Here is a 19,303-nt window from a genome sequence, read left to right as displayed (position 1 = left end):
TGCAGGGGAGGGGAGGGGGAGGAGGAGACAGGGCTGGGCCGGGAAGGGAGCCGCGGAGCCGCTCGACACGCCGCGCATGCCGCCTCGGCAAAGCGCGCAGGCCTCGCGCGCGGCGGAGGCGCCGCTCCCCAAACCCAGGCGCGCGCGGCCGCGAGTCCCGGCCCCGCCCCTCCCCGGGCGGCCCCCAGCTCCGCCCTATCTCGCGCGCTCGCCTGGGCGCGGCGCCCACCGTGCTGAGGGGCTCGGCAGGGACTCTTGGCTTCGGCGACGCCCGTCCGGAGCTTCCCGGGAGCCCTGGAGTCCCGAGAGCTTCCCTGAGTGACAGCGGCTCTCCGCCGGGTCCCTGCAACTCCACTCGCCCGCAGCCCGCGCGCTGCTGTCCTGGGCTGCGCGAGAGCCTTGCACCCAGGAGCTGGCCTGCCAGGCGCAGCAGGCTGCCTGCTGCGGGTCCCGGAGGAGGTATTGCCTGCGTGGGGTGTCAAGAAAGTGAAGTTAAGCAAGTTTTGCTTCTTGAAGGACTTTATAAAGCGTCCAGTACTTTACTGACTTTCTCACCCAGAAAGAGGACCTTTTCTCCTAAGAATCAATGCAGGTGCTCTCTGGCCTAGCCCATGCCAACTGCCTCAGGCCCCCGGAACACTCGCAGGAGCAGAGTTTTGAGTGAGAAAAGCCTATGACAAGGCAAGAGTGGTAAATTATTAACGGAGGTGCTTATGCTTGGGGCCTAGAGCATCCTTAGGCCCTTAGCATATCAGATCTTAGTTACCAGGTCTGATAATCGTTCTGTGCCCAAGTGAAGCCCAGCTTGGTAGGGAAGGAGCTTGAGATACTTAATGCAGTCCGATCGCTAGATTGTACCTCCGATGATTAGACTGAAGTATTTGTGCGGAGGTAGTGGAGAAGCAGTGTCTTGCTCTTCAGATACCACATCTGTGCGAAGAGGAGGGAGTTCCTGCAGGAGTGAATGGGCTTTTTTTCCTTACACCTAATTAAAACAGATTACTTGTAAATCTGCGTGAGTTCCCCTTGCTCGTGTGTTCATGTAAGCAAGGGTTGTGTTATTTCAGCCTACTGAACTCTCCTGTGCCTCCACCCTAATACACTCAGAGGTACTTGAGTTACATGTGTCTCAGGGCCTCCTCCAGGGCCTCCCTTGGCTTTGAGTACTAGTGCTCTTAAAAGTGCCTTCAGTTTTGTTGGATTTCACAAAAGTGCTTGTCTTTGTCTTCCAGGCTGCTATTACAAAATACCGTAGACTGGATGGCTTATAAGCAACAGAAACTGATTTATCACACTTCTGGAGACTGGGAAGTCCAAGATCAAGATGTAGGCAGATTCCTTATTTGATGAGGGCCCAATTCCGAGCTCATGGACTGCTGACTCCTTGCTGTGTCTTCACGTGGTGGAAGTGAGCAAGGGAGCTTTCTGGGGTCTCTTCTATAAGGACACTAGTCCTGTTCATGAGGGCTCCACCCTCATGACCTAACCACCTTCCAAAGGTTCCACCTCTTTATATCATCACCTTGGGGGTTAGAATGCGAACATATGAATTTTGGAGATTCTAACACATCTAGTCCACTGCAGTATTGATCCGCGGTAGATAAAGATAAAAAAGTTCTTTACCAAAAATGGTTTGAGCAACATTGAATCCTATATAACTTTCAGATTTATATCTTTAGTCCTGGCCTCACAACAGAACTCTTTTATGTCCTCCACTACCTTTACATCTCCACTTGAGGAATAATTGTCATAGCTGGTATTTATTGAAGAATCACTATATGTCAGGTACAGATCTAAATTCTCATATTTCATATTCGTTGTTCACAACAACCCTACAAGGTAGATACTATTATTATCATGGTTAACAGGCATCTCAGAAGCAGAACTCCAGATATCCACCCCCTCCAAACCTGTTCCTCCTCAAATTGTTCTACTCCGTTGTTCATTCCAAAAATTTAGAAGTCATCCTTGTTTTGTTGCTTTCATTCATCCCCACACTCAATTAATTAGTCATGTTTTCTTCAATTCCAAAATATATCTCCAAGTCATCAACTTTGCTCCCCCTCTATTGCCACCACCTTAGTCCAAGCTATTGTCATCTCGCACCTGGGCAACCACAAAAGTCTCCCATTCTGTCTGCTCATTTCTATCCTCCACAACCCCAAACAACACCCTCCTAAGAGCTGAACGATCTTTTAAAAACAATCAGGTTGTGTCATGCCCTTTCTTAACATGCTCAAATGAGTTTTTTTTTTCCATTGCACTTCAAATACAATTTATAATTCTTACCACAGCCTAGAAGGTTCTATATACTATTGTCCCTAACTAGTTATCTTATACCATGCTTCTATAGATCATAGCTACTGTGTTTTAACAATGTAGACCTGCTTATTTAGGTTTCTTGAAGAAATCTAACTTGTAGTATTTGCTGTTCTTTCTGCTGGGAATCCTCTGCACCAGATCTTTGCATAGCAGACTCCTTAATATCACATAGGTGTCTGCGGAAATAACATTTTTCAGAAGGCTTCATCTGACCACCCAATCTAATCTGCCCCAGTGAGTTCTTTTCTGTTGGATCCCCTTATTTCATTGTCTTTAAAACACTTCACTATCTGAATCAGCTTGGATTCATTTGTTTGCTTATTCATTCTCCTCAGCCCCTGCTAAAATAAAGGATCTCAAGAGCTTTGCTTTCACTTTTCAGTGTTTTATCTTTAGTGCCCAGAACAAGATTTGACACATAGTATATACTCAGTAAATAGCGAATGAAGGCCAGGTTGAATAAATAAACTTAGAAAAAGTGTTCTTTGTTTTTTGCTGATGCTTCTTCTTGGATCCTAATTGCTGCCTTTGAGGATCTATTGCTTTTCAGAAGTGAACAGATAGACCCCATTGTTTCCTCTGCCCAACCCATCCCAGATGGTGCCATGATGTTTCCTCTGCCTAGCTCATCACACATTGCTCCATGCAGGGGTGTTCATTTAAACTAGATGCCAGGGTAAGTCTCCCACAACCCACTTTTAAAACAAGCATGCTCAATAAAAAATGGACCCTTACTTCCATAAATTCTTATAATGACTGGGCAATTTTTGTATGACAATTTGGCTATTCTGCCATTCATTTAATTGCTTAAGCCAAATGTAACCCCTTGGTGACTTTCTTTCACGGTTGCAGTTTTTTGTGTAATCCCTTATGCATGAGCCAGAATCTGTAATAATAGTATTCTAGGACTGAAAATGTTGCCTACCGTCTGAGAGTTGAGTAGATGGGTGGAAACAACCACAGCTTGTTGTTGAGTAGCTGGGACTTTAATGAAAGTCACCTTGTGGAGTCTGACCCCTTGCAGTCCCTGTGTATATCTTGGTGGTATGGTTTGAGTTTGTCCGCTCCAAAACTCATATTGAAATTTGATCCCCAACTTGGTGGTGCTGGAAGGTGGGGCCTAGCTGGAGGTGTTTGGGTCATGAGGGTGGATCCCTCTTGAATGCCTTGGTGCAGTTCTCCAGGTAGTGAGTCAGTTCTCACTCGGAGGAGATTGGAAAAGTTCTCATGGGAAAAACAAGTTCCCTAGAGGGGAGATTCTTACAAAACCAGGATGCTTCTCGGGCCTTGTCTCTTTGCATGTGTCCACTTCCCCTTTGACCTTCTTTGCCATCTTGTGATGCAGCATAAAAGCCCTCAGTGGAAGGCAGGGCCATGCCCTTGAATTTCGCAGTCTGTGGAACTGTGAGCTAAATAAACCCGATCACTGTCTCAAGTATTCTGTTATAGCAACACGAAACAGACCTGGACACTTGGTCTAGGGAGTTGTCTGCAACCCCACTGACATCAAGTAATGACCAGATCAATAATTCAATTCAGTAAACTTCATTAATATCTACTATATGCCTGGCATGATGTCTTCAAATTTTTTGCAAAAGTAAATGTTTATACAATTATCCTATAGGGCTCAGAAATAGATTTCAGTTCATTTTGGCAATGGGGATGCCTTCTCTTTATGCAGAATTTCAGGGCTCACTGAGCCAGTCGTCATTAAACAGCTATGTGGTAATTATGAAAAGGTTCATTTGATCATGAGCATTTCCCTACCATAATGAATTTTTTTTTTTTCAAGTAGAGAAATGCTGGACACAGCAGCAGTTTAAACAGGTATAATGGCTTTATAGTAAGGCACAAAGGAGATTTGCAGACAGGATATTTGCAGACAGAAAATATTGCAAAAGTACAGACTATCAACATCAAAATATTTAGTGTACATTTATCCATAATTAGGAATATTTGTCCTCATTAAGAGAGCTGGAAATTACCTCAGTGAGTTTGGTACCCTACAAAAGTATTTACAGGAAGGAATTATGTAGCATTTTAAAATTTTATTCTCTTTTCCCACATGCTTATTTAAAAGAAGCTGTTTTTCTTTGAAAAGCAGAGGGAAAGGAAATTAATTGTTTGGCTGAATCTAGAAAACCCTGACTGCTCCAGCCAGGCAGACTTCTCCAGAGTGGAATGTGGAAGGATAATTAGAACATGACTGCTTCAGCAGACTTTTTCTATACTTTTAGTAAATAGGGCTAAACATATTTCTCCAACTGATTTTAATCAAACCATTGAGACAGGTTCATCCCAGGGAACTTATTTAGATGGAAAATACTTGCGTTTCTTCATCAGTATTCAAGGGAGAGAAGAGAAAAGAGAAAAAAGGAAAGATAGCCTGCTTCCCAAAAACTGTAAAATGAAATATAGAATTTCATATTTTCTATATACTATACTTAATTATGGTTTTCTATTTTTTCTTTTACTTTTTTTTTTTTGAGACATAGCTTCGCTCTTGTTGCCCAGGCTGGAGTGCAGTGGTGCGATCTTGGCTCACTGCACCCTCCACCTCCTGAGTTCAAGTGATTCTCCTGCCCCAGCCTCCTGAGTAGCTGGGATTACAGGCATGCACCACCTCGCCTGGCTAATTTTGTATTTTTAGTAGAGAGAGGGTTTCTCCATGTTGGTCAGGCTGGTCTCAAACTCCTGACCTCAGGTGGTCCGCCTACCTCCGCCTCCCAAAGTGCTAGGATTACAGTCGTGAGCCACCACACCCAGCCTGTACTTAATTTTGAATACATCGTTAGCTATTAATGTTCCTTTCATTGTTTAACTTACCAGCTTTGAACTTAAAAGGCTCACTATTACTCTTTCAGAATAGCGCTAGTGAATTTATACCTCAAAGTAATTCAGTGAGTCCCTAGAAGGAGATATAAACATCTTTATGGGATTTTTAAAATCATTTATGCCCTATTTTGTTATCATATATTCCCACAATATTCCTACAATGACTTGACAATGTAGAGTTGGTTTGGGGTCATCCTAAATACTTTATAAAAGTATTCTTTAGATGGACCCTGCATATTCACATTCAACAAACCTATCATATCTATCATATTGTTGGATAACAGTCTTCCTTGAAAAAAAAAAAAGTAAAATTCTCTTATCTAGGGAACAAGACAATGTTTAGTTATTATAGTCAGATCCTTAGTGGGTGAAGCAAAATTCTAAAACTTAATGGGTAATATTATATCATCTTGAGATTTGTGCGAGTTCCTAGGTGATAGTTTCTGGGTTGTGGAATAGACCTCTGACTTGTCAGACCTACTTCCAGGGCCTGATGGAAATAAGAAAAGAGAGAGACAGTGGTTTATTTTTCTGTAGTGTCCAGTGTCTTTACTATGTTTGGGTTCATGGCAGAGCAAATTCAGAGATGTGTAAAGTAAACAGTGATCTTTGTGTATATGTGTGTGGAGGGGGTAGTTTGCTAAAGATGTTTAATATCTAGAAGGGACCAGGTGACTAATTTTTGAATTTCATATTGAAATACACTAAAGTTGCAAACCAGAAGATCTATACTCACATGGCAAAAGGTTTGTTAAAGATTCCCTGGTTTTATGATTTTCTGTGAACTGGTTTTGCAGTGTGGAATATGTTAAAGAAGTATATGAGAATCCCTCACAATGTCTTGTCCATGTCTTCACACTTGAAAATTAGTAGAATTTACCCAATACAATAATATTGTATATTCAAGTTTCATGCATTCATTCCTTCATTCTCCACTCAAAAGGCTCAGAAAGCATCTGTACTACCATTGTGGGGAATAGAAATATGATGGAAAATATTGCCCCTTTCCTTCAGGATATATAATCCAGGAGAAATAGGCTTTACATACATAACATAACCAAAATAATTCAGTGAGAACACTTGAGATAATGTGGTATTATCTTTTCTTTCCAGGAGTTACACCAGAGAATGATGAAAAAGAAATTGTGTGTTTTATAATCAGAACTCTGAACTGCACAGTATAGAAATTATAAATGATCAAAGTGGCCTACTGAAGTCACACACTGAAAACTTTCTTTGCCTTGCATGGAAATAATTTTAATGGCTTTGCAGATTTGCAATAGGAATTTAAGGAAAGAGAAATTTAGAATATAAGATTTTAAAATAGGAATGTATTTGTTATAATTTTGGTTGACAGCCATTTAGAAAATGTTTATTAAGCACTGTATCAGGGTTCTCTAAAGGGACAGAACTAATGGAATATATATTTATATACAGAGGGGAGTTTAATAAGTATTAACTCACATGATCACAAGGTCCCACAATAGGCCGTCTGCAGGCTGAGAAACAAGGAGAGCCAGTCCGAGTTCCAAAACTGAAGAACTTGGAGTCCAATGTTTGAGGGCAGGAAGCATTCAGTACGGGAGAAATATTTAGGCTGGGAGGCTAGCCCAGTCTCTCTTTTCACTTTTTTTTTTTTTTTTTTTTGCCTGCTTATATTTTAGCTGTGCTGTCAGCTGATTAGATTGTGCCCACCCAGATTAAGGGTGGGTCAGCTTTCCCCGGACTCAAATGTTAATCTCCTTTGGCAATACTCTCACAGACACGCCCAGGTTTAATACTTTGTATCCTTCAATCCAATCAAGTTGACAATCAGTATTAACCATCACAAGCACCCTTAATATGCAAGGCATTGTGCAGGGCTCTGTGATGTTTGTAAAATGAGTCAGAATGTAAGAAACAAAGTGATAAATGACATCTAGTCTAGAAAGATCATGCTCAGCTTAGTGATTGTGGATGGCTGTGGCCCTTCTAATGATCTGCAAAGAATGGAATCACTTGTGTATGCTAAGATTTGTGGAATGCATTTGGGTTAGAAGTTACAATATGGCATCATGATTGTATTTTGACTCAATTAATGGCTTTAAGTTATATGAAGTTATAAAAGTTTAAATGCAGATTGAGGCTATGTTGTGTTGGAATGGGATTAAAATTTTAGGTATGGCAAAGTTGTTTCATCTCCATACCAACTCTAATAAATTGCCAGTAATACTGCACTGAATAGGATTATGAGGCTGTATCTGGGATTAGGCAAGAAATAGTATGTTGATTATTAGCAATGTCTAATATGCTGTTAGTACATTTGCCTAGTATTTCAATTATCTGTTTTAGTCGAGGGGGTCAAATAATTTGGAAAAAGAGGATTCACAAGTATCAGGGTCATAGTTCTTGAAGAACCCCCAAACTGTTGTTTTCCCTCCAAAGTTAGTACTTTGAGAACAATGAATTCACTTGGTGAATAAGCTTGGGTAATAAAAGTTGCCTTCTAAATTCATTTCTTAGGATTTGATAAATACATTGGCATATTAACAGCTCTGAAAAGCCTTTTGCTCAAAAAAAGGCACAATGCCTTCTAAATACTGCAAATTCTCTCTCTCTCTCTCTCTCTCTCTCTCTCTCTCTGTGTCACACACACAAACACACACACACACACACACCCCACATACACACAACACATACTAGAACCAGAACTCAACCCCTTGCTTTCTACAGACCTTGATTCAAAATATCACCTTGTCAGCAGTGTCTTCTTTGTAACCCTACATGTAATTCTTAACCCCTTCTAGCTCACATGCACACATACATAGATATATACACATACACATGTGTATGTGGTATCAAGGATCTCAATTTTATTGACACTGTAACCTAAAATTAAAATTAACTTCAGTCATAGAACCTGCTCTACACAGAAGTGTACATCACCTCTATTTTTCTTAATTCATTCAGCCAATATACACCGAGCATTTATTATGTGGCTATTTGGCAGGCATTGTCCCAGATACTGAGAATACAGCAAGGAACTAAAACAAACAAAAATCTCTGCCCATACGGGGCTTATATTCTAATGTGGTAGACAGACAAAGATCAATGTAAATAAGAACAAAATATAATATGACAATTATAAATGCTAAGGGAAAAAAGCAAATCAGGAAAAAGGAATAGGAAGTATGTATGCATGTGAGTTAGAAGGGATTATCAATTATATGTAGGGGTGCAAAGAAGACCTCACTGAGAGGGTGAAATTTTGAGTCAAGGTCTGAAGAAAGCAAGGAGTTGAGTTCTGGATCTCTGGAGAGAGAGCATTCCAGCAGAGGAAACAACTGGGGCAAAGGCCCTCAGGTCAGGGTATGCCAGTCATAGACAAAGAATAGCAAGGAAAAAATGAAGGGACTGGCAAGAGATGAAGTTAGAGAAAAGGAAGGTAATTATGTACCACCTTCAGCTTAGGAGGTCGGCTTGTACATTGGGTGACTTGGAGATGTATTGAAGGATTTTCAATGAAGGACTGCCATACAAAAAAATGCTAAATATAAGTAAGAAAGAGACAACAACCAAATAGAAAATGAGGCAGAATAAGAATAGAATGATGCTGGCTCCTACATTGGGGATAGGCTGTATGGGGAAAGACAGAATGCGGAAGGCGCCTGGCTATTGGAGTTGACTATTCGAGGGATGATGATGGCAAGGACTGGAGTACTAGCAGTGAAAGTGTTCAAGAGTAGTCAGATACTGGAGATATTTTCAAGGACTGGAGATATTTTCAAGGTTGAGTTTGTAGGATTTGCTGTTTGGATATGTGGCATAAAATAATTTGAGGCATCAAGGAAGATGTCACTGGTATTGGTCTAATCACAGAAATTTTCCTTTAATAATGATGTGCTTGAATTCCTGCTCCTAGAGCCCTCCAGTCCCCGCAACAGACCAATAAATTCCTGTGAATAGGCTTAACTCACTGTCCTTGCCGGGCCGCCAGGTATAAAGAGCAATAGGGATTCCAGACAGAGGAAATTCAGAGGGTCCTGAAGCACAGCCTGGTGGCTCAGCATCTGTCAGCCTCTCATGCTGGTGCAGTTCGGGCCTTGTACCCCGGCTTCAGACCTTGCTCTTTTGTGTCGATCCTCATGCCTCTGAATGCCCGCTTTTGTTGTCTGGGATAGGAGTGACATTGTATCACCCAATGCCTTCAATGGGATGAGGTCCTGATATAGTGCTGTATTACTGGCTACCTGCTTCCAAAATCCTTGATGCCAACCACCTGCCTGCCTGGTTTTCCATCTATTTCCTGTTGCTAAATCTGTTGACATAGGGCCTGCCTGACTGCCGGGACATCTGCCTGCCGCCTATGGTTGGACTTCTATGATGCTGGCACCTTGCCATCCTGGACCTTTGCCAGTTGCCCACTGTCACCATCCCCTAAAGCTATGTGGCTCTTTCCATGTGTTCAGTCTTACCAGTTCTTGAGTTAATTCATTCATTTAAGGATTGACTCATTCATGTTTGTATTTGTGCATTCAGACTAACATTTACTGAAGGCTAATTGTGGTTCATCTGTCTCTTAGGTTCATCTGCAGAAGAAAGGTAAATAATTTTAAAAGGGATAGAGCCTTCTGTATGCTTTATTGTCTAGGTCATAGAGAATTTCTTAGAGTTGAGAAGGATATAGGCTAATGGTGAAAACAGATATTTGAAAGGGAACTGTGATAATTTCCCTCTATCTATAATCATCTTTTTTTAAAAAATTGAGAGTTTTTTCCCCTTGCAAATAGTATGGTATAGTGTTTTACTGCCTGGGATTGGAGTTAATTTGATTGAGGCTGGAGTTTTGGCTCTCCCACTTCCTAGCTGAGTGTCATTGGCAAGTTAATTTACCTCTGATTCCTTCATCTTTACAATGGGAATAACAACTAGATGTCTTACCGTTTGGGGGAAAATTAAATAATGTGTTCATGTAAAGTGTTTTATCATAGCTTCTGACACATACTAAGATCACAATAAATTTTAACATGTCTTCATTTTCTTCTTCTCTTCCTCCTCCTCCTTTATCTAACAGTCTAAATGGGGGCAAAAGGAACAGAGAAAGGGAATTCTTGGTAGGAGGACAATGTTCTCTGAGCACAGTGGCCTGGATAGGAATCCAGGCTTCTCGTAGTGACCTGCTCTGATCTCAGTCATAACATGGTTTAGTAATTGCCTGTTTATTTGACCCTCTCCCTCATGAGACTTTTGTCTCTGTGGGCAGGGACTTTGCTTGCTAACATTGGCAGTTCCAGCCTCTTGCACAGTGGCATGTATGAAGAAGTGCCCAATAAATATTTGTTAAATAATAATAACAAAAAAAAAAAAAAATAGGAGAATTCCTGATGGTGATGTCAGTTGCATAAATTTTTTAAAAAATAGAATTCATCAGATGACGGAAGAGTCAGACTGTTGCAAGCATTAAGGATAGTGTGAGCAGAAAAGCAAGATATGAGACCTTTCCATGTGTTTAAAGAATCTGAAGTAGTGCTGGAGTCTAGGATATATGTCTATCTATGTGGTGCATGAAATTATGAATTTTGAAAGGTTGGCAGTAATCAAATCAAAAAGGACCTTGGTGCTGGACGCAGTGGCTCACGCCTGTACTGCTAGCACTTTGGTTCAAGACCAGCGTGGCCAACATGGCGAAACTCCATCTCTACTAAAAATATAAAAATTAGCCGGGCGTGGTGGCGGGTGCCTGTAGTCCCAGATACTTGGGAGACTGAGGCAGGAGAATCGTTTGAACCAGGGAGGCGGAGGTTGCAGTGAGCCGAGCTGGCGGCACTTCACTCCGGCCTGGGCAAAAGAGTGAGACTCCATCTCAAAACAAAACAAAACAAAACAAAATAAAAACAAAAACAAAAAAGACCTTGGATGTACGCTAGCTAAAGAGTTTGGACCTTTTTCTGATATGCAGAGCACATAAGAATAGGAACTAGGTCGGGCGCGGCAGCTCACACCTGTAATCCCAGCACTTTGGGAGGCCAAGGCCATCGGATCACCTGAGGTCGGGACCAGCCTGACCAACATGGAGAAACCCTGTGTCTACTAAAAATACAAAATTAGCCAGGTATGGTGGCGCATGCCTGTAATCCCAGCTACTCGGGAGGCTGAGGCAGGAGAATCCCTTGAGCCTGGGAGGGGGAGCGAGATCGCGCCCACTGCACTCCAGTCTGGGTGATAGAGTGAAAACCTGTCTCAAAAAAAAAAAAAAAGAGTAGGAACTAGGTACTTGAAGCTTTTCACCATTTTGTCCTTACTTCTCTTTTTCAGACTTTTATTCTTGACTAAAAATTTACTCTCTGGCAACACCAAAATGTTTGTATACCACCCCTCCCCCATCCTGCTGACATCACAATGCTTCTTTCTCTTGCTTTGCTTCTTTGCTTATGTTGTTCTCACTGCCTGAAATGTTCCCTTCCACTCCATCACCAATACCACAATTCCCCCATCACTAGCATCCCTTTCTCTCTACTGTTACTCACACTTTAGCCCAAGACTCACCAGCTCCACGAGTCTTTCCAAGTTCCATTACTCCCAGCCAGTCATTAAACTTCACATTCAGTAAGAGCTCACGTGTGTCAAGCCTCCTGGTGAGTAATTTGTATCCATAATTGATGTAATCCTCACAACAATCCTGTAAAAAGGTACCATTATTATCATTTTCAAGTTGCAAACTTAAAACATACTTTAAGAAATTATTCTACATTTTATACGTGAGTAAACTGAAGTTTAGATAAGTTATCTATGGTGAAAAAGTGGCTAAACTATAGCCCTTGGTACAGGAGCTACAATCCCCCTTGAGTTTTAGCATTACATTCTGCTGCTTGGATGAGATCATGTGATCCTGCCCTGTGACCCCATAAACATCTATGTAACATTGTTTTTAGCAGTCTCGGTTGGGTAGAATACTAAGTTGACAGTCTTCTTTTTTCCAAATACAGTTTTAAACTTTTCTGTGTGAAATTCCTTTTCCCATTCCTTTATGATATCTTGGGCAGATTCCATAATTATCTGGTCACTTTCCATTATTAAACTAACTCCAGTACAGTTTAAAATTTTAATTTATCTGTTCTACAACTTTTTTTTTCTTATTACAGGACAGGCTTTTGGCTGAAGGGACTTGGAATGCAGACCGGGTACAGTCTGCTCCATCATTCCCTTCCCCACCTCCCAGTGCTAGGGTCCAGTTCCACAGGGTGGGAGCGATCAGGGAGGAAAGATGTAGAGAAAAGGGCAAGCATATCTTTACTTAACTGGTCTTGGCCACAGTTCTCTCCTTGCTGGCTGTTTGTGCTTTGGAGACAGACACTAATAGGCTGGCATGTTCATGGGTGTGGTGAGGACCAGATACTGGGAATATCAGGGACTACAGGTACACCATTGGGTTCTTTGGAGGGCAGTGCACAGACTTCTCCTGTACAGTTCCCTGATATTTCAGATTCAGCTGCTGCTCCAGTACTTCTACAAGCCCCTTTCATACCAGTTTATGCCACGGGGTGGTCTCCCAACAGACTTTTATTGCTGAGGCCTCCTCAATGAATAGATGGCCTTTGTGACTGGGCCTCCAAGTTGATTCACAGGTAAGTTTCCTGATCTTTTCACAATCATGAGAAATTCACACAGCCTTGCTATCCCAAAGGGTAGAGAATACAGGAAACTCTCCTGCCATCTCCACTCTCAGCCCTGTTATCCATCTAGTCATGGGGTATTGAGAAAATTCCCACCTAGGAGATGTCCATTCAGTGTACTCAAGGTGATGCCTCTGTAGCAGACACTCTAGCCTATAGCTTTTGTCTTTAAACATAGTTTTTTTAAAATATGAAATATATCATTTAGATTGGGCATGATGGCTCATGCCTGTAATCCCAGAGCTTTGGGACACCAGGGTAGGAAAAGCACTTGAGATCAGGGGTTTCAGGCCAACCTGGGCAACATAGCAAGATCACATCTCTAAAAAAAAAAAAATTAACTGGGCATGGTTGTGTGTACCTATAGTCCCAGCTAGTTGGGAGGCTTATATACACTTTATTATAAAATATATCATAATATATAAATTTTATAACAAATATCTATAGATATTTCATAAGTATGTATTTCATTATTGAGGTACTATTCTATTTATTGTGTTGCTGCCTGAACACTTTTTTTTTTTTTTTTTATTGTGTTATTGTTATTTAGGTCCTGTGAGAGTTATGCTTTAAAGAGATTCCATTTTGGTGTATTTCAAAGATTTGTTTCAAGATTTAAAGATCCTTTTAGCAATTCTTGTGGTTCTGGCTTGCTAGTGACAAATTCTCTCAGCATTTGTTTATCTGGAAAAGACTGTATTTCCTTCATTTATGAAGCTTAGTTTCACTGGATATGAAATTATTGGCTGATAATTGTTTGGTTGAAGGAGACTAAAAATAGGACCCCAATGTCATCTAGCTTTTAAGGTTTCTGCTGAGAAATCTGCTGTTAATCTGATAGGTTTTCTTTATAGGTTTCTTGACGTGTTTGACTCACAGCTTTTAAGATTCTTTCATTCGTCTTTACTTTAGATAACCTGATGACTATATGCCTAGTTGATGATCTTTTTGCAATGAATTTCCCAGGTGTTCTTTTAGCTTCTTGTGTTTGGACGTCTGGATCTCTAGCAGGCCAGGGAAGTGTTCCTCGATTATTCCCTCAAATATGTTTTCCAAACCTTTAAATTTCTCTTCCTCCTTAGGAACACTAATTATTCTTAGGTTTGGATGTTTAACATAGTCCCAAACTTCTTGGAGGCTTTGTTCATTTTTTAAAATTCCTTTTTCTTTGTCTTTGATGGATTGTGTTAATTTGAAAGCCTTGTCTTCCAACTCTGAAGTTCTTTCTTCTGTTTGTTTGGTTCTATTGCTGAGAATTTCCAGTGCATTTTGCATTTCTCTAAGTGTGTCCTTGATTTCCAGAAATTGTGATTGTTTTTTATTTATGCTCTCTATTTCACTGAGCAATTTTCCTTTCATATCCTGTGTCATGTCTTTTATTTCTTTAAGTTGGACTTTACCTTTCTCTGGTGCCTTCTTGATTAGCTTAATAATCGACCTTCTGAATTCCTTTTCTGACAATTCAGATATTTCATCTTGGTTTGGATCCACTGCTGGTGAGCTAATATGATCTTTTAGGGGTGTGAAAGAACCCTATTTTGTCATATTACCGTGATTGTTTTTCTGGTTCCTTCTCATTGGGGTAGACTGTGTGAAAGGGAAGATCTGAGATTCAAGGGCTGCTGTTCAGATTTTTTTGGTCCCATGGTGTGCTCCCTTGAAGTGGTGTTCTTTCCTTCCGCTAGGAATGGGGCTTCCTGAGAGCCAAACTTTAGTAATTGGTTTTGCTCTTCTGGGTCTAGCCACCCAGCAGAGCTACTGGGCTCTGGGCTGGTACTGAGGAATGTCTGCAAAGAGTCCTGTGATGTGATCCATCATTAGGTCTTGCAGTCGTGGATACCAGCACCTGCTCTGGCAGAGGTAGCACGGGTGTCAAGTGAACTCTCTGAGGGTCCTTGGTTGTGTTTTTGTTTAGTGCTCTGGTTTTGTGTTAGTTGGCCTCTAGCCAGTAGGTGATGCTTTCAAGAGCGCATCAGCTGTGGTCCTATAGGGAGCATGCAAACTTGCCTTAGGGACACGTGGCTAAGTATTCAAGTTTCTCAGGCAGTGAGTAGGGCCGTAGAGCTTCCAAGAAATTATGACCTTTGTCTTTGATCACCAGAGTGGATAGAGAAAGACCACCAAGTGGGTCAGGGATAGATGTGTCTGAGCTCAGATTCTCCTTGGAGGGGGCTTGCTGCAGCTGCTGAAAGGGATGGGGATATGGTTCCTAGTCCAGTGGAGTTATATTCCCAGAGGGATTATGGCTGCCTCTGCTGAGTCATACAGGTTGCCAGGGAAGTTGGGGGAAAGCCAGCAGTCACTGGCCTCACCCTGCTGCCTGCAGCTGACAGTCCTAAAGGCCAGTCTCACTCCCACCGTGCCCCCCTAATGGCACAAAGTCTATTTCCAGGCAGCTGGTGATCAGGGCTGAGCACTTTCCCCAGATAATGAACCTCCCCTTTGAGAAAGCAAGCCCATTAACAGTTTTTCAGCAACTCAGGGAGCCTGCAACAGTAATCCAGTTCCTTCAAAGTGTCTGTGGAGTCTCTTGGCTTTCTTGATAATTTCCTGTGGTAGTTCTTAGAGCAAAAGTTCACAATGTGAGTCTCCACACATTTCTCTGTGCATCCAAACAGGAGCTGCAAGCTAGTCCTGCTTCCTGTCTGCCATCTTAATCCACAATTCCTCCAAAATATTTTTCGAAAATATATACATGTGGTAGGTAAAACAATGCATCCCCTCACCAGATATCTACACCTATTCCCTGGAATCTGTGAATATGGTTTTACCTTACACAGCAAAAAGTACCTTACATGGCAAAAAATACCTTGTAGTTATGAAGACATCGAAGACTTTGAGATGAGGAGATTGTCCAGGTGAACCCAATCTAATGACATGGAACCTTAAAGGCATAAAATCTTTTCCATCTGTGATTAGAGGGAACCATGACTAAGAAAGAGGAATCAGAGACAGTGTTGCTGGTTTCAAAGGTGGAAAATGACCATGAACCAAGGAATGTGGGTGGCCTCTGGAAACTGGAAAAGGCAAGGAAATAGATTCTCCCTGAGAGCCTCTAGAAGGGAATGCAGCCCTATGAACACCTTGATTTTAGCCCAACAAGACCTACATTCAACTCCAAACCTATAGAACTATAAGATCATATATTTGTATTGCTTTAGACCACCAAGTTTGTGGTAATTTATTACAAAAGCTGTAGAAAACAAATACAATATCCATGTAGCAAAGTTATTTTTTAAGATATAAGAGTGAATCAACACAGAATCCAGAATTAGAGAGTGTGCTCAGGGACTTCTGAGGTATTGGCAAATGTTTTAATTCTCCAAAGTGTAAATACATGTTATTTTGTATTAATATGTTTTAAACCGCTTATATACTCTTTATATGAAATATATATGCACCTGTAGTCCCAATATTACATGGAACTACATCTCAATGCTAACATTGACTATAAATGGCCTAAATGCTCCACTTAAAAGATACGTAATAGCAGGATGGATAAGAATTCACAAACCAAGTTTCTGCTGTTTTCAGGAGACTCACCTAAAACGTAAGGACTCACATAAACTTAAAGGGTAGAAAAAGATATTCAATGCAAATGGACACCAAAAGCAAGCAAGAGTAGCTATTATTATATGAAACAAACTTTAAAGCAACAGCTGTTAAAAAACACAAAGAGGGACATTATATAATGATAAAAGGACTAGTCCAACAGGAAAATACCACAATTCTACATATATATGCACCTAACACTGGAGCTCCCAGATTTATAAAACAACAACTACTTGACCTAAGAAAGGAGATAGATGGCAACACAATAATAGTGGGAGACTTTAATAGACCACTGACAGCATTAGACATTTCATCAAGACAGAAAGTCAACAAAGAAACAATGGACTTAAACTATACCTTTGAAAAAAATGGTTTTAACAGATGTTTACAGAATATTCTACCCAATAACTTAGAATACACATTCTATTGATCAACACATGGAACATTCTCCAAGATAGACCATGTCTGATAGGCCACAAAACAAGCCTCAGTAAATTTAAGAAAATTGACATTATATCAAGTACTCTCTCAGATCACAGTGGAATAAAACTGGAAATCAACTCCAAAAGCAACTCTCAAAACCATGGAAATACATGGAAATTAAATAACCTGCTCCTGAACGATCATTGGGTCAACAATGAAATCAAGATGGAAATTAAAAAATTCTTTGAACTGAATGATAATAGCTACACAACATATCAAAACATCTGGGATACAGCAAAACCAGTGCTAAGATGAAAGTTCATAGCATTAAATGCCTACATTGAAAAGTTTGAAAGAGCACAAATAGGCAATCTAAGGTCACACCTCATGGAACTGGAGAAACAAGAACAATCTAAACCCAAACCCAGCAGAAAGAAAAGAAATAACAAATATCAGAGCAGAATTAAATGAAATTGAAGCAACAACATTAAAAACAATACAAAAGATAAATGAAGGAAAAATCTGGTTCTTTGAAAAGATGATAGACTATTAGTAAGATTAACCAAGTAAAGAAGAAAGAAGACCCAAATAAGCTCGATTAGAAATGAAACGGGAGATATTGCAACTGATGCCACAGAAATACAAAAGATTATTCAAGGCTACTATGAATACCTTTATGTACAAAAATTAGAAAACCTAGAGGAGATGGATAAATTCCTGGAAATATACAACCCTCCTAGATTAAACCAGTAAGATATAGAATCTCTGAACAGACCAATAACAAGCAGCAAGATTGAAATGGTAATAAAAAAATTGCCAACAACAAAAAAAAGTACAGGACCAGATGGATTCGCAGCAGAATTCTATCAGACATCAAAGAAGAATTGGTACTAATCCTATTAACACTATTCCAAAAGATAGAGAAAGAGGGAATCCTCCCTAAAGTATTCCCTGAAGCCCGTATCACCCTAATACTATAACCAGTGAAGGGCATAACAGACAAAAAAAAAAAAAAAAAAGAAAAGAAAACTATGGACCAATATCCCTGAAAAATATAGATGCAAAAGTCCTCAACAAAACTGAATCCAACTAGCATATCAAAAAGATAATACACCATGATCAAGTGAGTTTCATACCAGGGATGCAGGGATGGTTTAACATAAGTGATACACCACATAAACAGAATTAAAAACAAAAATAACAGGATCATCTCAATAGATGCAAGAAAAGCATTTGACAAAATACAGCATCCCTTTATGATTAAAACCCTTGGCAAAATCAGCATAGAAGGGACATACATTAAGGTAATAAAAGCCATCTATGACAAACCCACAGTCAACATTATACTGAATGGGGGAACATTGAAAGCACTACCCCTGAGAACTGGAACAAGACAAGGATGCCCACTTTTACCACTTCTATTCAACACAGTACTGGAAGTCCTAGCCATAGCAATCAGACAAGAGAAGGAAATAAACGGCATCCAAATTGGTAAAGTGGAAGTCAAACTGTTGCTGTTTGCTGATGATGTGATTGTACCCCTAGAAAATCCTAAAGACTCACCCAAAAAGCTCCTATAACTGGTAAATGAATTCAGCAAAGTTTCAGGATACAAAATTAATGTACAAAAATTTGTCCAAACTGAGAATCAAATCACAAACTAAACCCCTTTCAAATAGCTGAAAAAAAAAAATACGTAGGGAATATGTCTAACCAAAGACATGAAAGACCTCTGGAAGGAAGACTACAAAACACTGCTGAAAGAAATCATAGACGACACAAACAAATGGAAACACATCCCATGCTCATGGATGGGTAGATTCACTATTGTAAAAATGACCATACTGCCAAAAGCAATCTACCAATTCAATGTAATTCCCATCAAAATACCACCATTAGCCAGATGCAGTGGCTCACACCTGTAATCCCAGCACTTTGGGAGGCCAAGGTGGGCAGATCATGTGAGGTCAGGAGTTCAAGATCAGTCTAGCCAACATGGGAGGTGTTTGGGTTATGGGGGTGGATCCTTCATAAATGACTTGGTGCCCTCCCTGCAATAATGTGTGAATTCTCACTCTATTAGTTCACCCCAGAGCTGATTGTTTAAAAAGAGCTTGACGCCTCCTCTTCTCTGTCTTGCCATATAACACATCTGCCTCTCCTTTGCCTTCTGCCATGAGTAAAAGCTTCCTGAGGCCTCACCAGAAGAAAAACAGATGCTGGTGCCATGCTTGTGTCTCCTGCAGAACCAAATGAGCCAAGTAAACCTCTCTTCTTTATAAATTACCCAGTCTCAGGTATTCCTTTATAGCAATGCAAAACAGAGTAGTATAGTATGCTCTGCATACACTTCCAGAACAATCTGTTTCATCAACATTAAATATTTACTCTGGCAAATATTTCTCAGCCACATTATCCTATGCAGCTTTTCCCTAAAAGCTTCAGTACCTTGAGTGTTGGCACTTGTTGCTTCACCACTGACTTTCACATTATAAAAGTCATGATGCCTTTGAAAGTGT

General features: G+C 40.5%; 1 long non-coding RNA gene across 3 annotated transcripts in view; it reads left to right on the top strand.

Moving 5' to 3' along the window:
• The first annotated feature begins 11,594 nt into the window (after positions 1 to 11,594).
• Positions 11,595 to 19,303, top strand: part of LOC108529395 (uncharacterized) — a 69,999-nt gene continuing 62,290 nt past the window's right edge. For all 3 annotated transcript variants that reach the window (XR_001885517.1, XR_001885515.1, XR_001885516.1), the window contains exon 1: positions 11,595 to 11,771. This is a non-coding gene — a long non-coding RNA (uncharacterized LOC108529395). The remainder of the gene's footprint in view (positions 11,772 to 19,303) is intronic.

Source organism: Rhinopithecus bieti, unplaced genomic scaffold, assembly GCF_001698545.2.
Source record: "Rhinopithecus bieti isolate Rb0 unplaced genomic scaffold, ASM169854v2 scaffold_6712, whole genome shotgun sequence".
Lineage (NCBI taxonomy): Eukaryota > Metazoa > Chordata > Mammalia > Primates > Cercopithecidae > Rhinopithecus > Rhinopithecus bieti.
The sequence above is the reverse complement of the archived record's forward strand: the minus strand, read 5'-3'. Positions and strand labels throughout refer to the sequence as shown.